The sequence below is a fragment of the Schistocerca cancellata genome, chromosome 3 (assembly GCF_023864275.1).
Source record: "Schistocerca cancellata isolate TAMUIC-IGC-003103 chromosome 3, iqSchCanc2.1, whole genome shotgun sequence".
Lineage (NCBI taxonomy): Eukaryota > Metazoa > Arthropoda > Insecta > Orthoptera > Acrididae > Schistocerca > Schistocerca cancellata.
In genome coordinates, this window is record NC_064628.1 from 362,540,197 (window position 1) to 362,566,661 (window position 26,465).

Sequence of the window (26,465 nt, forward strand, 5' to 3'; positions counted from 1 at the left end):
ATTTTTCAACACTATTAAGGTAAATACATTGTTTGTTCTCTATCAAAATCTTTCATTTGCTAACTATGCCTATCAGTAGTTAGTGCCTTCCGTAGTTTGAATCTTTTATTTAGCTGGCAGTAGTGGCGCTCGCTGTATTGCAGTAGTTCGAGTAACCAAGATTTTTGTGAGGTAAGCGATTTGTGAAACGCATAGGTTAATGTTAGTCAGGGCCATTCTTTTGTAGGGATTTCTGAAAGTCAGATAGCGTTGCGCTAAAAATATTGTGTGTCAGTTTAAGCACAGTCTTATACATAATTGTTCTAAGGGGACGTTTCAACAGGTGTGCGCGCTCAGACGCACAAACACTTTCCTCTACTACCAAACTGTCTCAGGATGTGTCCTACCAACTGTTCCCTTCTTTTGGTCAAGTTATGCCATAAATTTCTTTTATATGGAATTTTATTCAGTAGTTCCTCATTAGTTACGACCTCTACCCATCTAATCTTCAGCATATGCTTCTGTAGCACTATAGCATAAAAGTTTTATTCTCTTTTTGTCTGAACGCCTTATAGTTTACATTTCACACATTTCCCTCCTGTAGGAGCCTACATTCCGGGCAAATGACTTCAGAAAAGACATTCTATCCCGTTAACTGAATCTTCCATCGCTTCTTTGTAGAACAGCACTACAGTATACTGTAGAACAAAAGCAAGCTAGCGCTTTCCATTTATTACATTCAATCACATTTATATTCGATGTCAACAAGTCTTCCTTCTTCAGAAACACTTCGTTATCACTTCTAGTCTACATTTCATACCCTCTCCACTTGTGCGATCATCACTTATTTTACTGCACAAATAAGAAATCCACTATTTTTGTGCCTCATTTCCTATTTCGATTCCCTCAGCGTTGCCTGATTTAATTCGACTGCATTCCATTACCATTGTTTTTTCTGTTCTTGACGATTTTCTTATATCCTCCTTTCAAGACGCTGTCCATTCCGTTCAATTATTCTTCCATGTACCTTGTTGTCTCTGAAATAACTACAATATCATCGGCAGACCTCAAAGTTCTTATTTCTTTCTGCGATGATGAAAATTACAAACAATTAATTGAGTAAAAATGTTAATGAACATCTTTTGACTAGATATGGAAACAAAAATATATCATGACATCCGAACTTTGACCTTCAACACTGCAAGTTATTATGCTAACCATTGCGCTAAAGTACGACGCCAACTGTCGCTCTTAAATTTTTGACTGTGTCACCCAGTCGTAATGACGAATTGCAGCCGTCAAAAATTCGTTTTTACGTATTGTGGCGCGAAACTCATCTAAAGGAAACCAGTTTTGTGATTATGATAACCGCACATGTGACGCTGAATCGCATTTTGTGAGAGAGTACCCAGTAGTGTTTAGTTACTGCTGTGTGTAAAACGTGTGTATCTCGTTTGCTTCGTTATGTGTGTGTGTGTGTGTGTGCGCGCGCGGCTAGGGTGCTGCAATCATAGATTGTGCGGCTGGTCCCGGTGGAGGTTCGAGTCTTTCCTCGGGCATGGGTATGTGTGTTTGTCCTTAGGATAATTTAGGTTAAGTAGTGTGTAAGCTTCGGGACTAATGACTTTAGCAGTTAAGTTCCATAAGATTTCACACATATTTGAACATTTTTTTGAACTGTTGTGGCAGTTTGACAACGGCGAATTGTTCGGGCGTGACGTTCAGCGCGCCGACTGGAGGAAACCAACTCCAACGCGTGATGTGGCAACTATCAAGTAATTTCAATCAGGCTATACTTTCTTAGTTACAGTTTAATCTGTCGAGTGAAATACAGTAGCAATAAATACTACAGGCACTCGTTTACGCTTCTACGAATGGACGCTCGGTGCTAGCGAGTGTTCTCCGAAGCAGAGTGGTTTGGAACAGCCGATCCGCAGCCCCTGCGCTCCAGCGCGGTGGCAGGTGGCGCGGCCGGCAGGCAGGGTGTGTGCGCGCAGGCGCCGTGGCGCCGACGCCGACGCCCGCTCGGCCAGTAGCGATGTGATACGCAGACAGGCAGCCCACCACGTCGACTGCAGAGGACGCCCTCCGGAGCAGGTGAGCGCGCGGCCGCCGCCGCCGCCGCCGCCGCTGGCGGCCGGCGCGATGCGTTGCGGGCTGCATACTTGGTGGGGGGCGAGCCAGCATTTCGCGTCGTCTCCTACGTTTGCTCGTTATTATCCTATATACGGCAAGCTTCCGCTTGTCCGAGCGAATGCGGACCCGAGACTGCACAGATAGCCGGAAAACTCGGATAATTCGAAACATACATGTTTTTAACGGAAACTGCTATGTTTTGTGTTTACAAAACAAGTTGTATTTCGCACTCAAAAACCCACTGCATTACTTACTCGCAACTTGCCGGAAAATATTTTTCGTAAGACGTAACACCGCTTACATTTCGCGAACGGTTCAAGATAACTACTCGAGGTTTTCGGTAAATTATAAAAATTAAAGGGATACATAATTTTATTGCATGCTCAATCCTCTTACCGAGATTTTGAAGCAAGTATTTTTTAATGGAACGATACCAAACTTATTAACGGCATTCGAAAGCTCTTGAAAAGATGAATGTAGTGATATAACGCTAGTTAAAGTTGGCGTTGAAAATTACTCAAGAATATCCCTGAAATGTGCCAAAGTTCGAATCTGGAATACCCTAGTCGACTGTTGTGATGGAAACACAGCCAACAGGGGCTCCCATTGTCTTTGTTTCAAATCTTTCGACTGTTCCCTTGATTTCACAAACGCTCTTCACTACAACAAACATATCAGAAATAGCCTTCCAAACGCCTCCTGATATATAAGAAGTTAGTACATATTTCTACTTACAAAAATATTGGCTACATCCGTAATTATGTCGTTTGAAGAAGGTCCAAACAATTATCTTTAATATTAGTGCGCCTATCTGCTTGCCTCAGAAACAAACATTGATGCCCCATTTGGTGGTACTTCCACGGCAACAGCCGATTACCGCACCTTTGCCTTTAGTTTTGGCATATTTCACGGGTTCCCATTTGCGGAGTGTTTCAAAGCCCTCATTAACAAACATTATGACATTGTAATCTTTTTTTGGTGTCTAAAAGTTCTATCGTTGCATTAAAAAAAATACTTCTGTCAATATTTAGACTGAAACAAGAGGTAAGAATATCAAACGTACAACAAAACTGCGCGCTCTCTTTTTAATACAACTATTTAATGAAAATCTCATTCCGATATTTTGCACCGTTCACGAAAAAAAGCAGTGAAAGAGGGTTTTACGTCATTCAGCCTGTGTGCGGGTGGCGGCTAGCGTACCTATTACAACTGAAACGCTCCCCTCTAAAGTGTCATTTTCTTTTTGCTGAAAGCTGATAGCAGGAGCAGAACTTTGTATTTTTTTTTTGTATGAAAAAACTCGCATTTTCCGCGTCGTAGTGAAACGTAACGTCTTTTTCAAATTCGGTGTTACGTAACCATTGCCGCCCACCTATTTACAGTCAATGAATATCCGCCCAACCGAAAATTAAAGCTATTCGAGCACACTTCGTGACTAATTATTAAATACACAGCTTGCAGTTCTCAGTCAGTTCAGAGATTCATTATATTCTCAGTGACAAAACTATACTTCTTCTTTGTCTCTGTCTATGTGTGAGTTTATGTGTGTGTTTGTATGTGTGTGTGTGTGTGTGTGTGTGTGTGTGGTTTTTCTCTAGAAGTGTTTCCACCCGATAATTGCTTGCCTGTATATGTATGTGGCATTATGAGAGATTTACCCAAAGAAATGTTTCATTAGGTGATGCCCCGTAAGAAGCGAATGGTTACATGTACGGTCTGATCCGATTCGATTGTTATAGACATGTAGCGACAGGCAATCACGAGACTGCCTTTCATAACTGAGTATTCACCAAGGAGACAGCTCAATTCTCAATCTACCGAAACCCTCTTGTACCGTACAGGTAGTACAATATACAACTTTCGGAATCAATACGTTGTCAGGCAACGAACGTTCAAAAAGTAAGCACACGTCCTTATACTTGTATAAGTAGTATTTCAATCAGAAACATACAAGACCATTTTTAAAATAAGATATATTGCTCAGAATTTACATATAATCTGTTACTGCTGGTTACTATATTCTTACAAAAGTAATTAAGTTGCTAACGAAGTGCTATATTCTGAAATATTTTTGATTACTGTCACACTTGTACAATAAACGTGTCGTCGACATACAGCAGTTTCTGATTGCAGTTAAATGAACAGTGTGATATTATTCCTTTATTTAAGTAAATCACTACTTACCCATAACAGAAGGAACCGTTAAGCACTCCCTAGCGTGCTGAATGGAGACTCTCACAAAAGATGTAATGTGAAGCAAAATTCAAATCTTTTAAATTAAAAGTACAAAAATATCTCATTCATCGACGATTAAAATTTGTTAGCAGACATGCTTCAGCTGTTTTCTTCAAAGAGAGATACAAGTTTGTTGTTTTATTAAAAATCTTGTTTTATTTGCACCTAAATCCTTAGCATTTGAGTGATGTAGTCATTAGCAACACGCATTTTATCAGTGACGGAGATACACTACTTGCATAGGAATCTTCAGTCAAGTAAAATTATGTTTTTCAGGATACCCATTATGGATGACGAACTGCAACTGTGAGTTCTATTGGCGATTTATTTGTGCATAAATATGCAACCAGTCGCTCTTTTTCATTTTTGATGTGATGTACTTTCGAAGCAGTGCAGACCATCATCAGACGGAGGTGTTACAGGAACATCACATCATGGACCCAGTCTGGTGGGACATTGTGGGGACGATACTGGCGAAAATGACGTATATTCAGTTACGAAACGGAAAGATTGTTATGTTTTGGGTACTTAGAATGCACTGCATCATGATATCCATAGAAAATCCGTTCCATAATTTGTATTTCAGGTAATACATATAAATATACATGTATTACCTGGGAAACGGATTCCCTATGGATAACTCGATCCAGTTCACTGTAAGTACCCAAAAAGTAACAACCTCTCCGTTTCATAAACGTTTTGTTATCGATAAGTAAACTGCCGTCATTTTCGTCAGCACCATGACGACAGAGTATAGCTACACTTGGTGTACGATATGTTCCTGTGACACTTTCATCTCATGATGAGACTACACTGGTTCGAAACCTACCCAGATTTAAAGGATAACTTTTTCGAAACCCTATAATTGTCTACGATTCTGAAGCATAAGTTTGAAATTTGGCTCAAAGATGCCTACCACAATTCACTGTAATGGTGCAAGAGCGTGGCGCCCTGCGTTGTCAACCTCGGGCTCGACGACGCTTCAAATGGCAAGGTCTAGACCCATGCAAAACAAATACCAGAGCTCAGGAGTTCATGTGACGTATAAACTGAGTTAATAAGGTCACACTGGCATCACATTTCACCACAGTTATGGTCAATTACACCGTGTGACACCCCCTCCTACCACTTTTTACCCCTTCTTTTGACGCCTCCACGATGGGAGTCAGAACCGCGACTTCCAGCGTTGAAATCACTCAGCTTTCTCACGGGTGGCCGAAGAAAGCATTTCAGACACACCACCACTCAGTATCGAAACGAAAAAGCCTCAAGATGTGGCATAAATAGCCTCAATGGAACCACACCTTTCCTTGTGACGTTGATTCCCACACATTACGTATTCGAAAACGACAGTTTACAGAGCGATGTGCGATGGGAAGACGTTGTTGACTATCTACTGGGTGATTCAACACATCTCTATGGACGTCATGGGGCTGCAACCCGATTGAAGTTGCTCTCCCTCCTTGGGAGAGCAGTATGACTGCAATTATTGCTCTGGTGTACAGGGTGGAACCACTACAGAACATTCAAAACCAGTCGAGCAAATTTGGAATTGATCTGAAGCAGCAAAGGGTCCTTATGATTTTTCAGTGTTTCTCTTTATTGCCCTCCCATGACGTGATCATGGAGAGGTGTGTCATTGACACATGTGTAAATAAAATTGCAAAGCGTCTCCCTGAGAACCCTCAGTTTGGCAAAATCTTCGATGGCACCCATCCAAATTTATTGAATATTTTCAGAATATGCCTTTGCAGAGAAAACCTGCGAAATATTGCTATACGCTTGCAGGCAGACCACTGGCGTCAGAGGTGTGTCATGTGGTTGCCTACCAGCAGGTGACTCGGGCTACTTTGCAAGTTTTGTCTATAAAGGAACATTTTTAAAATTCTCAATAAATGTGCGTGGATGCTGCCTAGAATGTTACAGAACTGGGGTTTCTTAGTGCGACCCTTTTCCATTTTATTCATAAATGTGTCAGTTTTGCACCGCTCTGTGATCACGTCACAGGGGGGCATGAAAGAGATACACTGAGAAAGCCTGAGGACCCTCTGTTGCTTCAGTTCACGTTCAAATTTAGTCGAAGGATTTTGAACGGTTCCTAGTGGTTCCACACCACACACCAGAGCAAAAAGTGCCGTTGCAGTGCACTCCAAATGGTTGATATCACGTCCAATGGAACTGCTAGCCTGTGGTGTCTGGCGCATGGGTCGAACCGACCAGAAGGTGTTAACAGTGCCAAATTTTGTCAAAATCGCCTTTCTGTTGCTCACTGCACTGCAAGCTGTCGTTCTCGACGACAGAATGTGTGGGAATCAACGTCCCAAGGAAAAAAGTGGTTTCATTGACTTCTTTATGACACCCCCTTCTTAGTTTCGATTATGAGCAGCGGTATGTCTGAAATGTTTTCCTCTGTAACCCATAGGAAAACCACGTGACTTCAACACTGGGCGTCGCATTCTGATCTTCATCGCAGAGGCGTCAAAAGAATGCGTGAAAAGTGAAAAGACTGACTATGACTACCTCCCTATCGTTTGACACGCCCACAGTGGCATTGGGCAGAATTGTGGTGAAATTTGATGTCAATGTGACATCACTAAACCAGATTACACGTCACAAGAACTTCTGAGCTCTGCTTTTTTTCTCTTTGTGTTGACACCATGCTGTTTGATGCGTCATCAAGACCGATATTGACGGGTCACTATTTTTCCACATTGCAGAGGAAGGTCGTAAGCACCGTTGAGACAAATTTCACACTGCGTCCAAAAGTCTCGAAAAGTTCTTGTCTGGTTTACTTCCTACTTTTACACGATGCTCTAATAAAAATTCGGATGGACAAAGGCTATATATTTTTCCAACATATATATAAATAAGATACAGGAAGAAACGTTGTTAGCAAAAATCTCGAAAAGTTCTTGACCGATTTACTCCCAATTTTTACACGACGTTCTAATAAATATAGAGTGGCAATAGTCTATATATTTTTCGAATGTATATATATATATATATATATATATATATATATATATATATATATATATATATATATATATATATAAAGCGTAAACGTCGGTAACAAAAATATCGAATAGTTCTGACTTCAATAAACATTCGGATGGCCATGGACAATATTTTTTTAAACATCAATGCCCAGATTACTTGCTAAAACCGACTGCCAGAAATAAAATGCTGTGTTGTTCCGTGCTGTGAAAATGTGTGGTTCCGATTTCTTCCTCGCAGTCGGTTATAGCTACACTAGCATTGCATTTTCACTATTAGATAAATTGTTTTCCAGTGTATATTATTTTCTTAATACATAATTTTAAACAAATGTTGTACACATAAGAAAGTGCTGTTTTTTCCCTTCCTCGCAATCTGTTTTAACAGAAGTGAGAAAGGCTTATTTATGATTTACCGACTTATGATTACAATACTGCAGCGGAATCTGAATCCTCCGAAACTTTGTAATCCTACCTATTCGCAGATAAAAACTATGCGGAATGCTCTCATTGAAGGTATCATACTCGCAGATGCAGCAGCTAGAGAGATCTCTCTCATACCCTCTTCTATACCAACGATACCAACCATATTACCCATTCATGTTAAGTGGCTTCATTTCCCGATCAAGGTTTCATTGCCAGTAAAAATAAACAAAGTTCCCCGCCAGAGAGAGGTGTAATGAGGAGAAGATGAGATTGACAGGGTTTGGGGGAGGGGTGGAGAAGGTGTACATACCAGGGTGGAAGGGGGGGATGCAGAGAGACAGGGTGGACGACATGACTGACAGGGAGGGGCGGAAGCAGAGAGAGAAGGACAATGCTACGGGCAGGAGGAGATTAAGACGTATATCCAGTTACTATACATATTGAGCAATTGCAAAGCACTACCAGGTTCGCCAGTTGCTAATAAAGTAAGCAAATAACTCGGTAAGTATAAAAAGCAAGGTCGTAATAAAACAACAATACCAAATTGATTAAGAAAAAGTTATTATGAACACTGTGGTTGTTGAATACAAATTCGTGGAACAATCGAATTGACGTTCTGAAAATCATCGCCAATTACGTCAAGTACCTCAGTGTGGTGTAAAAGCATTAGTATGGTGCACAATTTGTCCAACAAAAATTGATGGTAGTGTGAGGATAAACGGTTCATCGGAAATGATCATCATCGCTCCCATTTGTGTGCTGTTGGTGCTGCATTCTGCAGGAATACAAGGTCGGTTGACAACCGCCAAGAAAAACAAAATGATTGGGGGAATCTCTCAGACCGCCCTATATCTCTCATCGACAATCGTACCTCAAGATTCGTTGGCTAAACGGACCAGGTTCAAATGGTTCTGAGCACTATGGGACTCAACTTCTGAGGTCATTAGTCCCCTAGAACTTAGAACTAGTTAAACCTAACTAACCTAAGGACATCACAAACATTCATGCCCGAGGCAGGATTCGAACCTGCGACCGTAGCGGTCTTGCGGTTCCAGACTGCAGCGCCTTTAACCGCACGGCCACTGCGGCCGGCTAAACGGACCAGAATCACCTGTGTGTTGTACGGCATTTCGCAATCACCCCATCACACACAACTCGTAAAACAATGCGTATGACAGAAGTACATGGGACAGCAAGTTTTTTAACCTGTTCTGTGGCGAGAACGCTATACCTTTGAAATAAGGGGTATGTAAATGGTGAGACGTACAACAGCATGAATTGTCAAATGCCACATACACGTCATGCTAGATCACGGTTGTGTTCAGTGAAAATACATTGTTGCGAAGTACGTTATACGTCGCCCACACCTGAAAATGATATCACTGATGTTACAAATGTGCTTCTCATGTCAATAACATTACAACCCCTGCCCACAACATTGCTAAATGGATATAGAGTACTCTATCATATGTATTTGCCCACACACAGTGAATCTTTTGAGCACTGTGATACGCTGAACTGATATGCGATTTCAAAATAAAGATCCTACCGTGTACTCTGTTACAAATCGCATAAAAGTTTATAGCCCCTCAAAAAGTTAAGTGGCCGTAATGTCATCGAAAGTTCCCCAAATGTTTATTGTTGGACTTCGATTTGATGAATTGAATGTTACACTGCATTTTACTGCTTGGGGATAAAGCTGTATAAAGATCATAAAAAACAACTGATATCTCCGATTATATCAGTAATATACTTCCATATTCTTTAAATACACTGAAGAAATATTACAAAGCGACATTAAACTGTACGATTACGTGAGGAAAGTAATACGGAACGTGCATGAAATATAGAGTAATAGAATAAATCATGAGAAAGTCAAGTGCATCCATTACGGAAATGTCTTCCTAGGTCGACCTATTCTAGAATGTTGCTCTATGTATAGTAGATAGTCAATCTGACCATAGCCCGCTAGCATACTAGTTGACTATGGTCTAACGAATGGAGGTAGCTATTCGAGAATGACCTCCGCAGCAATTCAACGTCAACAACCAAACATCTCAAATACAGAACAGAGAAATAACATCAGACCTGTCAGGCTGCCTAAGGAAACGTACAGATAGGCATCTGTCGCTAAATCCATATGCGAGTGTTATTGTGCGAATAATATTTGCAGCGTAAAATAGTTTGCGGAGTGTATGTGTAAATATGATTTAAGTTTAGCGGCGTGGAATACGAACGTGCTAAACCAAAGCAGCTGATGTTAACAGCGGTCCTAGGACGACGTAGGCACAATAGTCTCTGCTAAACATTATGGTGGTCATTGGCGTGATTGCGTACTGATCCATATCGGGGCAATAAACAGCCCCCTGTACCTCCAGTAAGTGATGTCTTTATAATATAATTTGTTTTAGAGTCATTAGAACTAAGAACCACCAACCCAACCTCAGGAAGATGTCATGATGGAGCATTACACTTGACACACTTTTTGAGAAAGAAACGACACTCTGTCTACAGACAGGAATGCTTGACATATCACACACTTGTTTTTATTTTAGACACAGTCACAACCGTTTTCTACCATATATTGACCGTTTCAGATTCTACGAAAACAAAAGAAGAAAAAGTCTACATTAGAATCTTAATATCAGTAATTTTCTTTTAGTCAGTTCTACTTGTAAGTACATAAAGAAAAATCAAAACACATACGATTCACGCCTATACGCCATAGTCGTTATCTGGCGAATAAATCCGTCGCGACTTGCGCTGTCATACTAAGCCTAAGAACAAAATGGTGGAATTTTATAAGCATTATCAAATGGTACCTCCCTTTCCATACTCTTTGCACCAGACGTGCCCGTTCGCTATGCGACAAAGCAGAACCTGATTATACAAAGAGGCATAAAACATTTACACGGAAACAGATTTGAAAAACTCATTAGCTTTCATTCTACTAGCCTAGCTTTTGTGCCTCATATTTAAATAATTTACTATGTTTATTTGCTGCAAGTGTGAACAATTAAATGTTCGTTGCGTATCAGTGAAGAGCGCAAGTGATACAAGTAATAAAACGATATGTAAAAATTGCTTCATTTTTAATAAAAGGGAAGTAGGAATGACAGACTTTTTGACAATACATGAAATCCCCCGACAGAATTTCGGAGGTTGTTCTGGGATATTTTCATTATGCTACAAGGGACTGGTAGTCTCCAGCGGCTCATTATACAGTATTTTCATTTCGTTTGATTCTTTACCTCCATTTATATTTGTAACTGTACTGAACTTAAAATTTCTACGCAACAGTGCAAAAGTCGACAGTAGGCGCTGTGTGTCTTGCTTGGAAACAAACCTGTTCGTTCTATTTGCTCGCGGTATATGCTGTTGACGACAATAATGCCCGTTTTATTCTACACCCTCAGACTTACATTCAGTACCTCTCGACGCTGTCTAGGATTTCTTTTTCCAGCAGCGTTTGTTGTACGTTAACAGTGATTCACAGTTTTGTGGATAGGCTTATTAATGTAGTGGTGGCCGAATGCACCTCATGTACAGGTTCACTAAATGCAACGTAAGAGCTTCGGAACAACGCTATGATGAGCTTGTTCCTACAGCGACAGCAACAACACCACAGTGATAAAAGCGTACCGTACGTGTTTTATCTGAGGATTGTTGGTTTAGTCAGTATTTTGTGTTTTAGTGATCGCACGTTATAGCTTTCTCACTGTTGCGAAACTATTTTCAGAAAAACAAAGGTAACTTGGGTAACTAACTGAATAACTGATAATTACAATATTACACTACTGGCCATTAAAACTGCTACACCACGACGATGACGTGCTACAGACGCGACATTTAACCGACAGCAAGAAAATGCTGTGATATGCAAATGATTAGCTCTTCAGAACATTCACACAAGGTTGGCGCCGGTGGCGACACCTACAGCGTGCTGACATGAGGACAGTATCCAACCGATTTCTCATACACAAACAGCAGTTGACCGGCGTTGCCTGGTGAAACGTTGTTGCGATGCCTCGTGTAAGGAGGAGAAATGTGCACCATCACGTTTCCGACTTTAATAAAGGTCGGATTGTAGCCTATCACGATTGCGGTTCATCGTATCGCGATATTGCTGCTCGCATTGGTCGCGATCCAATTACTGTTAGCAGAATATGGAATCGGTGGGTTCAGGAGGTTAATACGGAATGCCGTACTGGATCACAACGGCCTCGTGTCACTAGCAGTCGAGATGACAGGCATCTTATCCGCATGGCTGTAACGGATCGTGCAACCACGTCTCGATCCCTGCGTCAACAGATGGGGACGTTTGCAAGACAACAACCATTTGCACGAACAGTTCGACGATGTTTGCAGCAGCATGCACTATCAGCTCGGAGACTATGGCTGCGGTTATCCTTGACACTGCATCACACACAGGAGCGCCTGCGATGGTGTACTCAACGACAAACCGGGGTGCACGAATGGCAAAACGTAATTTTTTCGGATGAATCCAGGTTCTGTTTACAGCATCATGATGGTCGCATCCGTGTTTGGCGACATCGCGGTGAACGCACATTGGAAGCGTGTATTCCCCATCACCATACTGGTGTATCACCCGGCGTGATGGTATGGGATGCCATTGGTTACACGTCTCGGTCACCTCTTGTTCGCATTGACGGCACTTTGAACTGTGGACGTTACATCTCAGATGTGTTACGACCCGTGGCTCTACCCTTCAACCTATCCCTGCGAAACCCTACATTTCAGCAGGATAATGCACGACCGCATGTTGCAGGTCCTGTACGTGCGTTTCTGGATACAGAAAATGTTCGACTGCTGCCCTGGCCAGCACATTCTCCAGGTCTCTCACCAATTGAAAACGTCTGGTCAATGGTGGCCGAGCAACTGGCTCGTCACAATACGCCAGTCACTACTCTTGATGAACTGTGGTATCGTGTTGAAGCTGCATGGGCAGCTGTACCTGTACACACCATCCAAGCTCTGTAGCTCTTTTTGACTCAATGCCCAGGCGTATCAATGCCGTTATTACTGCCAGAGGTGGTTGTTCTGGGTACTGATTTCTCAGGATCTATGCACCCAAATTGTGTGAAAATGTAATCACATGTCAGTTCTAGTATAATATATTTGTCCAATGAATACCCGTTTATCATCTGCATTTCTTCTCGGTGTAGCAATTTTAATGGCCAGTAGTGTACTTTGCAACGAGTCGCCGGAGATCACAGGTAACTTACAACAAAAAGAAAATATCTTTGAACAGAACATTCCCGAACATTCTCCAAAATTTCATGGGTGTATTTTGATTTCTTCCTGCATATTATCCACGACTGGCCGCTTTTCCACATCAGGTTGGGAGGTATTTGCATCAATGGTCCGGGCCACGTCGTCTGTTCTGAGCATATGACCAATTAGCTTAATATATCCCTACCTGACAACTGCAAGTGAAGAGACCTCAGTCTTCGGGTTGGGTGTGCGCAAGGGGGAGGGGAAAGGAGGGGGCGGGCGAGTGAATTCCTTATCTACCTTCACTGTAGAATCTGGCGGAAGAAGTTTTTATTAGTTGCGGGATTCTCATACACCATGGATTACCATCAATTCTCTTGGATAAAGTTAGTTCTTTCTGTCAGCTTGTGAAGAAGCAGTACCCCCTCAAATATTAACCTAACTAGAAATGACGGTGTTCATCTAATAACTTCGAGGAGCAGTCACTGGAAACTGAGAGAAAAAAACGAATATTTGTTTCTGCTACGTATATGATAAGTTATTTTTGTGGAGGCATGGTAGAGAGGAAGAAGAACATTTTCATAAGCATCTTAACTGAATTATTCCGAAGATTCAGTTTACCATGGAGCAGGAGGCAGGCAGAAAAATAAATTTTCTTGAAGTGCTAGTTTTCAAGAAAGAAGATGGTAGATTTGGTGACACAGGTTGCCGAAAACCCGCGAGCACAGACCATTACCTACACCGGATTCGAACCACCACCCACAACAGCGAAGCATCGTAAAAAGATTGGTGGATACAGTGAGGAACATTTGAGAAATCGAGATTCTTGACGGTGAATTGAAACATCTCACCAATTCATTGCTCGAGACTGGTTATTCGTCCCCTGAGGTAAAAAGAGCGCCAAGACCGGCAAGCAAAAATCATAGCATTGCACAATCGCCTGTGGAAGTCTTTCTGCCTTCAGTTAAGGACCGCATAAGAAAAATCTAGACAAAGCGGAACATCCTGGTAATCTATAAACCCGTCCAGAAGATACAGAATTCTCTAAAATTGGCAAAGTATGCTGGCAAACCGCTGAAAAAGGCAGGAATTCATAGAATTCCGTGTAGTTGTAGGGAGGTGTACTAGAACAGCACAACGCAAACTGTGGAAGGTGAGAGGCTGACAGATCAGATGTTGCGGAATGTGCTTTGCTGCCAGGAGACCACCATATTAATTTTGATAGGATTCAAATGCTGGCAGCCACATGCGGATATCATGAAAGGCTATACAGAGAGGCCATACACATTATAAAACACCACAGGAATTTCAGTAGGAAGGAGGAGGGAGTGAAACTAAATAAGATTTACAACCCAGTGCTGACCAAGGTGTGTACGATTCTTCCACATGGGGTGGTAGCAACAATAATGGCATTTATTGGCCAAGATTTCCCTTTCGGTGTTCGGCCGCCGTATTGGACGTCTTTTTAGTTGACGCCACTTCGGCGACTTGCGTGTCAATGATGATGAAGGGCACACAACACCCACCCCCCTGCAGGGAATCGAGCCCGGGCCCCCTTGCGTGGCAGGCGGTAACGCTACAGCTGCGTTATAGAGGCGGACATAGCAACAGTGGACGACGGCAACCGACAACGACCATTTGCGCTGAGCATTTAAAGCATGTGACGTCACTCCACTGCGCGGAACCTCGCGAAATAGAAATTTTTGCTGCTTTCAGTAGCGAGCCCGGATGTGAATCGGACCCTCAAAGAAGCCACGATCCCCCTATAAATGTCCCCCGCAGATGTGGAAGAATCGTAGGGTTCTAATGTGAAGTCCATCCTACCACGACATAGCAGTCCGGAACATTCTGTTAATAGTGACCTGTAATAACAGTGGAGGGGTGCCTGATACGTATCACCTAATGTCTCGCACACTTAAGTTTGGAAGTAACAAAACCAAGAATTTTCCTGTGTTAACTGAACATAACGCCCACACACGGAAGCAAGGCTCAGAAAACTGTAACATTCAGGGTATTCACACATCTACCAAAATAAAAAATTTCCCCTCCTACCAAAGTACTTCACTAAACATGGTGGCTATTCGTGGTTGGTTGCTGTGTGCTAACGTACTGGCGGAAATTGTACAACGCACCTATTTGCTCAGCATACGACGATAATTAATACGAAAATTTGCACGAAAATTAATACGAAAATATGCACGAGCGAATAAAAGCAAATGAAAAATGAAGACTAAATAATTTTAGTGATACTGATGAAATAGCAGCTATACGCGTTTGTTTCCGCGGCCGTTGTCACTGTCAACTCTGAAGGAGGCAATATTTGCAACAGTAACTGAAACGTCGGAGAGTTTTAAATATTGACTATGCCGCCCGTATCCAGAAGAATTTTATTGAGAATAATAGCAATTATTTGAAATATGAGGGCAGTGTCGCAAATTAAAGGGTTTGTAACATCATAACGTCTATAATAAAAAGTGGTTTAATGAAAAAAAACAAATTTTAATTATAATTCTGAAAGTTACTGAAGACTGCTTATCAAAGTGATATTTCCAGTTACACGAAAATCCGTGACAGTGTGAAACTAACATGGCCTTTACAAAAATTTTTTGCAACATTATTTATAATAATAGTCCGCGAGAGTTCAGCTTTTTACCATTTTTCAAAGTCAGTTTCCACTTAGCTGCTGCTGTCATCGAGTCGTCGACATCTGCGTTGTATGTCCATAATTCTTGAGCGAGCAATCCAGTAATGATCGTCGTCTTGCTGACCCTCTTGATCGTAGCCGCCCGTGGTGGATGAAACAGGAAAGCGCCGTATTTGTAGAATCCTCTCAGTTTATATATCTACATGCAGTAACGTAGGTAAGACACACTTATTCAATTAACACGTGGCTTATCCGGGAGTCGTCATATTCGTTAGCCTTTTATTTTCCGTTCGTTCGGGGAACATTTCACAGTATCAGTTTACGAGGGGGAAATTCACTACTGAGCTTCCAATTTAATATGACAGTCCGCGGTCTGCACTAGCCAAGTGGTACCCAAACTTTCTTAGGTCATTACCCCTGAATGCAATCAGACACTAGCTAGGACCCTCGTCCTTCCCCCATATTATCACCAACTTTAGCACATAACTAAACTGTAGAGTGGAAAACTTTCCTTGGAACTATTTTATTTTTAAAATGATGAAAAATGAATGATATTTAGTTTGCTTGCGTGTGTGTGTGTGTGTGTGTGTGTGTGTGTGTGTGTGTGTGTTGCAATGAATGACGAAGAAATTCGTGGTGCATCGCAAGTGCTACCCACAACTTCTTCTCAGAAAAGAAATCTAACTGTCCACAGTAAGTGTACGCACTTGTTACAAAACACGCTTCCCATGCATTACTCCTCGCCACTGCGTCACTTGCTTGACCTGCACACAGCAACCCCATTTAAAACCAAACAAGTTCAGATGTGTCCATTGTACTCACTGTTCGTAAATCACTTCATTGCTGTACTCCTTACTTCTGAACTGCCAGAAACTAGACGACTTCAGGCTGTTAATGCTTTGTGTCTAACCACGGTAATAATAATAATAATAATAATAATACGAGGGTGGTTTGAAAAGTACTCGGAACGGAATAGAAAAAAGTATTTACATCACTGAAACTTTTTTTTTATTTTTCAATGCAGTCTCCTTGTAGATCAATGCATTTGGTCCAACGATGTTCCAGTGCCAGGATCCCATCGCGAAAATGAGTTTCCTCCAGGCCTGCAAAATAGTTGTCAACACCGGCTATCAATTCTTCGTTTGAAGTGATTCTTCGTCCATCAAGAAAAATTTCCAGTTTTGGGAAGAGACGGAAGTCTGACGGAGCCATATCAGGTGAATAAGGCGGGTGTGGCAACAATTCATATCTTAGATCGAGTAATTTTGCCATGGCGACGGCACATGTGAGCGGGCGCGCATTGTCTTGATGGAAGATGACTTTCTTCCTTGCTAAACCTGGTCTTTTATCGCGAATCCTCTGTTGCAATTTGTCCAGGAAGTTAGCATAGTATTCTCCAGTAATTGTTCGCCCAGTTTGGACATAATCTACAAACAGAATCCCCTTCGCATCCCAGAACACTGATGCCATGACCTTTCCCGCCGAAGGAATTGTCTTTGTCGGCCGCGGTGGTCTAGCGGTTCTAGGGGCTCAGTCCGGAACCGCGGGACTGCTACGGTCGCAGGTTCGAATCCTGCCTCGGGCATGGATGTTTGTGATGTTCTTATGTTAGTTAGGTTTAAGTAGTTCTAAGTTCTAGGGGACTGATGACCACAGATGTTAAGTCCCATAGTGCTCAGAGCCATTTGAGCCAATTGTCTTTGCTTTCTTTGGTGGCGGAGAATCAGCATGTTTCCACTGCTTTGCCTGTTGTTTTATCTCTGAAGTACAGTAGTGCACCCAAGTTTCATCTGTAGTCACAATCCCGAGCAAAAATCTTGTTCGTTTCTCCTAAAACAGACCAAACATTGTCCCGATATGTCCATTCTCATGCATAATTGATCCAGTGGAGTCGCGGCACCTATCTTGCAGATAATTTTTTCATTTCTAATTATTCAGTTAAAACTTGATATACCCTTTCAGATGACATCTGGCAAGCGTGAGCAACTTCACCCACTTTCAATCGGCGATCATCCATGACCATTTTGTGCTCTTTTGCAATGATTTCTGGAGTGGTGACACGTCTTGGCACACCACTGCCCGGATCATCATCTAAGCTCTCCCAACCAAATTTAAATTAATTTGTCCACTTGGCAACAGTTGAATATAAAGGAGCAGAGTGCCCCAGTGTATTCTGGAAATCGGCATGAATGTCCTTTGCTTCCAAAGTACTTAATCACTGCTCGAATCTTGATTTCTTTCCGTTTTCGCAAATCACTACGCGGGAACAACAACAGAGCACGTCACAGCCACAGCTCTCTTCCAAGAGCAGTGACGTGGCACGTGTTTACAGGCAACAGTCCAGGGAATATCACGTGAACAACTCGTTGCGCTAGTGCTGACGTCTCGTGGTGATTCCGAGAACTTTTCAAACCACCCTCGTAATAAAACTGTGTACAGCACTATAGTAGCCGTTATGTAGTTACTGCTGTCGGTGCTGTCAATTAATTTATTTATCTTCTTCGAAGCGAGTAATGAAGCAATTTCTGGACTGCTGTAGGCAATCTATACAACTTCTATTTACGATGTCCCATTTTTGCCTTCAGTGATGCACGCCACAAAGCACAGCATACGTGTGTAGGGCGGACTATGTGAGGAACCTGTAGCCTCCATTGCATTAATGCTACTCATTGAGAAAAAGTAATTATTGATAACTTATATAATCAATATTAGAGTCTTACAAAATAGGGATAATAGTAATGATATTTTGAAAATAATTTAGTTTCATTACAGAAACGGAATAGAATCGTTTGGTTTTTACCCAGCAGAAAATTTCATTTTAACCTTCAGGGGGTAATTACTCACAGGATGGGAACCACTGCACTAGACAGTCCGCGCTACCTACAATCGAAACCGTACACGTACAACCTACACTCCGTTCGGCGATCTGTATATCATATGTTTAACATTATGTGTAGAGCAGAAGTTCATTATCCATGGTACACACCTATATCACAAAGCACATCATCTATCAAACAGTTACTTAACATCAGCCAATGACACAGTACACGACTTACACGCCACGACAATCACTTTTTTTTTTTTTTTTTTGCTTCAGACTCTTTGTTGGTGTATTTATCTGTCGACCCCTCGATATGTTTCTACAGCTCTAAATATTTCGCTTAACATGGCACTTTCAAATATTCCTAGTACATCGATTTACAGTTTAATAAAAAGCCACAGCTTCACATTATTAGGTTCATGGAAAATAAATTGATAACTAGTAAACGTGCAGACACACATCATCAGGATAAATGAAGAGAGCAGTTCCATCAATAGAAGCTCCATGATGTAAACAGAAACAACGATGCACAAAGAAATGTGGTTACAAAACTCATCCTAAAATAAATATTTCAATGTGCCAAGCGAACAAAGCGTAAACCAAGGAAAAATAAAGCACAACGTAAAGGGAAAGAAAGAATCTACATCACACTGTAACGTTATCTTCAAAACCTATAACATTTAGTTGTTTCGGCATGACACGGCTCGAAATTGACCAACTCATTTGTATTAAAAAATGACAATTTTAGATTTTTGCCCCTCCCCCACCATCAGACGATTTTCTTCACATTTCCACGGTCGTAGGCAGTGTGTATTAAAAAGTACATCGTTCCTGCTTCCTTTTTATTGAAAACAAAACGCTTACGCATTTGTAGTTATTTCTTTTACGACTGGCGCTTTTCACTGATGTGCTATGAATGACTAATTTTCAGAACTTAGTTGTAGCAGTAAATAAATGTAATAAGTTATTTGAAATCATTTTTAAAAAATCAGATAAAAGTGCTAGCCCAACGGAACAGAATCCACTAGATGTATGACGACAACGAGTGTCGAAAATTATGAGGTATAGGTATGAATTTCAGACGTTTACATTATTACTTTTTGCTCTTTATAGGTAGGGCTGAGAACATATTTTACAGATTTAATGTACACCCTGACTTCTTTTCCTACTGTAGAACCTGAGGATGGTCAATGTATAGCTGAATTGATTATTACTGTTATCGCACACGATATTGTGTCTAAAACAAAAATAAGTGTATGCCTTACACGTGTCAGACTGGCAACAGCAAATTTATTGTCCGCGTGAGTTATGGGCTACAACAAGCGACGATAGCACGAGGACAGCTCCCTCGGCCACGGTCCAATGTTTCCCTGATGTCTCCGGGGAATTTCTGCCCCTCGATCAACTCTGTCAGCAACTCTGTCTCTCGCCCTCAGAGACATTTCCCAATTTTTCACACAGCACACTGGCCACCGCATTTCCAGGCTTCCTGTTGTTTCTGCAGATTGACTACGCTACATGCGCTTTCCGACTTTGGCAATATCGCCCTCTCTACATCGTTAACAGATGGAGATCTGAAATTTATGAGGTCTTATTGTCAATTTATAGTTCTTGACTTATTCGTGTATCGGATGTTTGAGCGTGTATTGGCAATAAGCTGATTGTCATCTAACAATTCACACTTCGTAAATGGATGTGACCAGCTAGCCTAAGGTTAGTGTATATCTCTTGTGCTGCCGGTATAAGTTAATACTAATTTGCAACGTTTTCTTATTTTCAATTCTCTAAATTTGTTAACACATTCCTTTGTAACAACTAAATTATTCTCTGTTAACTTTATCTTACTTCTAGGTTCTTTTTACGCTGATTCGTATCGTAAATTGTTCTTGAGTAACTTCTGATAGTTCTCAGAAAATTTGGTTCTTAACTTGTTTTGCCTGAAGTTATTTTCGTCTCCACCAAACAAACTGACCATCAGCTACTGTTACCTGAAATTTTTGTCAGTGGTTTGTGCTATTTCCTAATCAACTGATTCTGTACCTTGATATATATTAAAATGTAGCTTTTCGTTATCTGGAATAAATGAAGGATATTAATTATCCCGAAATCATGCTAAAGACAGTGTTTTTGGTGTGGACGAGTTGTTTGCTGCGAAAATCTATTACAGTAAATCTCAAGTTAACATTGCTTTCATACATTTTTCAAGTAGTGAAGAGCGCTTTTCTTGTAGTATTGAGGCAATTTCTGCGTAAAGTAAAATATGTAAAACACTGTCTTTTGATTATATATAAACCTCTACATTTACTAGTACGTAGATACATAGTTTACAAGTAATAGTGATACCAGAGACTTACGTTGTTCTCCATTATTTATTAAAATTTTATCAATTCTTGGTTTATGTGCGCTTCCTGTAATACTAGATTCTCTGTTTAGGTTTTTTGTGGCTTTTATTTTGAGTATTTTCCAATTACTGTCTGATTCACCAGAGGAATTAACGTCAGACCTCCACGAACCAAATACTTAGCATAATCATACATTTCGCTCGTATCGAAGGAAGTAATGGAGCTCAGTCACAATGATATCTTGATACTGACGATAGCTTATTTTCAGAATGTACAACATACGACATTTTTTATAAGCACTACAGTTTAAGTTTCAATAAACAAAATGTACAGCTACACCAACACATCTTTGGTGACATTTCATGTTCTCTGTAAACAGAGTGTTATCTCCAGATGGCTTTCCTCGAAAGTGATTCTCCACTTGCTCCGAAGCTGAGGTTTGTAATAGCGTTCATACGTATCCTTAAAGCTTCTTTTAAATATTAAGTAGTAGTCTGTCAATCTTACTTACTGATATTAGTTGTAATTCCACTACTACATTGGCTAAAAAGATACGATCACTGGGCAGACATCACATCTGCTGTTAAAATCTGCTGTTAAAATCACATCTGCTGTTAAAATCGGTTCTACTGCAATGTCCGTATGCTTCATAACGAAATTCTGTTAGTGGCTCTGTCTTGGTGAAAGAGGAATGAACGTATGTATGCTGGAATGCAACTTCTTTACAAACAGTTCAGATTTTCTGGTATAATTAACGAAAGATATGTGTAAATTACCAAATCGATGGCGTAATTTATCGTCGGCGACAGTATTTGATGCCAGACGAATGTAAACCTTCCACCTAAAAACATCAGCTTGAACTGACTACTTTCTTTACGTTGAAGATATTAACGTAATTTAGAAGTTTATTACTTAACTCGCACATTTGGGATAAATTGTTTATGGGTAAATTAACGATTTTGTAGAATATCTCTACTATTGTTAACAGTAAATATTGTTTGCCTTATACTGATGTTGACACGCTGGGCCAATATAGTCCTTCCCAAACAAAACTGCTCTTAGCTTTTCAAATCGTGAATTTTGCTTAGTTGATCTTAAAGTATACAAAACTTAGTGAGGTGACATTTGTCTGTTGGATCGCAGTGTCATTATTTCCCCCCTACCTATCCGCAGACACTTCGCCTCCCAGCCCCCTTACCACTCCCTACCTAGCCTCTTACCACCACCGCAGAATTACAGACTTGACGAGGGAAGTGATGGTGGAGTCATCACTATGAAGTCTGGTTGCTACCAAAGATATTCATAAATTGGTACTGTGGCGGGGATCTTCTGTTCTCATGAACAATATGGGGCAATTATGACGTCGAAAAACGTATGAAATACGTCGAAAAACATATGAAATCGCGTGGGGATCAATGAATACAAACACTCGATGACATCGAATGGAATGATTTATGTGATTTTTCGTAAAACTAGGGTTCCAGTTAGTGGAAAGATGCTGGAAAAACGTGATGGGCACCGGACAGTTTTTCGGATCAGAATACATCGACTGTAGTGAAGTATTAAAACTGAGGGCTTGTCGTGGCCAGGGAAGACATATTATTTTACTCTCTTACTCAACCAACTGAAATGGAGCCGTGTGATTCGTATAGTTGTATTTTTTGAAGACGGGTCCCATGTTGGAGCAGTACCGGTGAATGCACAATAGCCGAGAAAATTCTGGTCGTGCGTATGACCACAAAGCGCGTCGCAGATTTCGATCCAGCCACTCGTTGACCAGTTTGGTGTGGTAATAAAAGATAGTTAAAGAAAAGCTAGAGTATTAAATTTCGCTTTAAAAAAGTAATTCGCGCAGGAGGATATTATTGACGTTCCACCGTTTGACAGTCGCACAGACTCCCATGTGGAGGACGTAGGAAGAGCGATACCTGGCGTTGGAAGGCAACTGTTAGAGTTAAAAACAAATAACTCGGCAAGTCCGGATGGAATCTCATTTCAGTTTTACAGCGAGAACTCTCCAGCGTTAGCCCCTTACTAAACTTGGATCTTTGGTTAATCTTTCGGCCAGTGCAAGGTCCCAACGATTGGAAAAAAGCGGAGGTGACTCCTGTATACAAGGACAGAAGAGCGGTCCCGTAAAATTACAAACCAGTATCAAAATGGGAGATGAGATACTGGTGCAAGGAAAGCTGTGATTACGGGTTGTGACTGGTGCTCAGGAAGCTCATTTAGTAGAGCATTTACCCGCGGAAGGGGAAGGACCCGAGTTCGAATCCTGGTTTCGCTCATAGTTTTAATCTGCGAGGAAGTTTCAATATCTTTAAAATTGAATTTTTGTATGTCGATCCTTGGTATTCGAGGTCTGAAGGACTTCAGCCGTTGATATTTGATAGTTGGAGAGACCTCGTCGTTGTTACAGGTAGTCTGCGAAAACCAGTTATTAGATGTTGGCCATCGTGTATATGGATGGTGTTAACCGCCTCAGCGTCAGATAATGCCTTAAGATGGTGTAGTGAAGCACCGAAACTGGTAGCCATATAATACGAGGGTTGGAACTTTAATAGTGGCAACTATTTATTTAAAGCTCGTACAAAATAGATACGTGGTTCAAAATTTTACTGACCTTCAAAGTAATCACCAACATTGTGTATAACCCGTTGCTAGCGACGTGGAAGTCGTAGGATACTCTTAGCAGTGCCGGTTATGTTGACAGTTCGAGCGGCGCGGTCTATTGCCCGACGAATTTGTAGCACTTCTGAAGCGAATGCCGTGAAATGTTCCCTTCAGTTTAGAAATCGAGTTGAACTTACGAGGGCTTAAGTCAGGGAAGTGCAGTAGGTGGTATAGCACTTAGCAACCCCATCAGTCAAACACATCAGTAACAGCTTGCACTGTACGTGCTTGAGCATTGTCTTGCAAAATGATGGTCAGGTCTGCAGAAAATGTCATCACTTCTGTCTCTATGCTGTTCATTTTTGGAACACAACCTACGACCAGCTTAGAGACAGAAGTGATCACACTTTCTGCAGGACCTGACCATCATTTTGCAGGACAATGGTCAAGCACGTACAGTGCAAGCGCTTACTGATTTCTTTGACTGATGGGGCTGCTAAGTGTTATACCACCAACTGCACTCCCTGACTTAAGCCCTCGTGAGTTCAACTCGATTTCTAAACTGAAGGGAACATTTCACGGCATTCGCTTCAGAAGTTCTACAAATTCATCGGGCAATAGACCGCGCCGCTCGAACTGTCAACACAACTGCCACTGCTAAGAGTATCCTACAACTTCCACATCGCTGGCAACGAGTTATACACAATGCTGGTAACTACTTTGAAGGTCAGTAAAACTTTGAATTAACTATTTATTTTGTACGAGCTGTAAATAAAAAGTTGCCACTATCACAGTTCCGACTGTAGTTGTTCAATTTTATTACATGTTTAACATCGGTTTGCTGCAGAAATTTTGTGCATAATCTAAGTTCGAATACAAAACAGTTTCTTGATATTGAAAAGCTGTCCACAAAGAAGCACAGATTTAGAAAGCATCCTTCGTGCGGAACTCGGCTTGCCCTGTTCTCATACAATGTGCTGCGATCCTTGGATGAAGGGCAACATGCAGATCCCATATTCATACTTTTCAGAAAGCAGTTGGGGAAGTGCCACACAGCAACCTATTAACGATGGTCCGAGCATACGGAATATGTTTCCAAGTATGTGAGTGGCTCAAAGATTTGTTAAGTAATAGAACGCGAAGTACGATTCCTGGACGGCTAGGATTAGTTACAGAGAAGGGTGTCATCGGCAGTGCCGCACGGAATTAAGATAGGATCGGTTTTGTTCTCTATATACGTAAACGATCTGACCCATTGCGTGAACAGCAGTCTGCGACTGTTTGATGACGACGCTTTAATGTGTGGGAAAGTGTCGCCGTTGTGCAACTGTAAGGGGCTACGGGATGACTTAGATAAAATTTCTGTTTGATGTGATGAGCGAACAGCTTGCTCAAAATTCAGAAAAATATAAATTAACGAAGATGAGTAGGAAAAGCAAACCCGTAATTTTCGAATACAGCATTAGTAGTATGCTGCTTGACACAGTCATCGATTAAATATGTAGGCGTAACGTTGCAAAGCGATATGAAAAATGGAACGAGCACGTAAGGCTGGTGGTAGGGAAGGCGATCAGTACATTGCGGTTTACTGGAAGGATTTCAGCAAAATGCGATTCATATGTAAAAGAGACCCCTTGTAGAACGGTAGTGTGGTCCACTCTTGGGTACTGAATCAATTCAGATACGTGCTGCTAGATTTGTTACTGGCAAGTTCCATGAACACGCGATTATTATGGGAATGCTTCGTGAACTCAAATGGAAATCCGCGAGGGAAAGGCGACCTACTTTTCGCGAAACGCTACTGGGAAAAATTAGAGGAGCAGGATTTGAGGCTGCCTGCAAAATTGTTCTACTGCCGCCAAGTACATTACGCGTATGTATCGCGAAGACAAGATTAGGATTTGTAAAGAGGAATACAGACAGGAATCTTCCGCCATGCACCGTATGGTGTCTTGCGGAATATGTATGAAGATGCAGATGTGGGGTGACGGAATTTAAAACGGTCCCAAATCACTCTTCTTTACTTCGACAGATTCCGATCACCGCTACTGTTCGATTAAGACTGTGTTATGAAAAGCTGAAGGGAAAGTTATTCGTTTAAGTGTTTTATAATGATTTCTAAAGCGTCTTGCAAGCGAGTATGCAGCTGATGCCTTCCACCCATCTTGACGATTAGCTTGTAATATTAGAAGGTGACTTACTGAACGTAACAGATCAAGATTCTGTAACGGAACGTTCACCAAAACACCTCCTAAAATGTTGTGATTAAAGCGCCACTCACATGTCAATTTAATCCAACTACTCAGCAGACTGTTTCTATCATAACTAATATGTCTATGGTTCAAATGGCTCTGAGCACTATGGGACTTAACTACTGTGGTCATCAGTCCCCTAGAACTTAGAACTACTTAAACCTAACTAACCTAAGGACATCACACACATCCATGCCCGAGGCAGGATTCGAACCTGCGACCGTAGCAGTCCCGCGGTTCCGGACTGAGCGCCTTAACCGCGAGACCACCGCGGCCGGCTAACTAATATGTCTCTGATATAATCTGGTAGACAGCGTCTATATCTAAGAACGACTGATTGAGATCGCAGATACGGAATACAAGCACACTTCAATCAAATGCTAAAGAAATACATACGAGTAAGACACATTCACAGATAAAATATACATAAATATTATTTAGCGAGTGCTGCTATAACAATAAATAACTCGAGTTACTGTTTCCTAATGAAGGTGGATATGTGGGCAGCCAGTGCACAACTTTGTTATACGAAAAATTCTTTCACCAAGCTAGCAAGTTTGACGCATATTTGCTTATTACTACTAGCAACTTGGATCTGTTAGCATTCAGAACGTCCTTGTGGGAAACTTTAATTATTAAGCAGTGCAATCAATGAACAAGTACATGATACTTGACTGGAATAAAATTAATGTCAACACTAAAGAATGAGTGATGACCTGGCTTGAAATGAAGCAGCTGTAAGCAGTTTCGGCTTCACGTCGTTATTAACTGATTATAAATGCCTCT

General features: G+C 41.3%; 1 protein-coding gene across 1 annotated transcript in view; it reads left to right on the forward strand.

Moving 5' to 3' along the window:
- The first annotated feature begins 1,991 nt into the window (after positions 1 to 1,991).
- The window catches only part of LOC126175051 (nucleolar protein dao-5-like), a 340,985-nt gene continuing 316,511 nt past the window's right edge, over positions 1,992 to 26,465 (forward strand). Inside the window, exon 1 of the mRNA XM_049921562.1 lies at positions 1,992 to 2,076. The gene's annotated coding sequence lies outside the window, so the exon portion shown is untranslated. The remainder of the gene's footprint in view (positions 2,077 to 26,465) is intronic.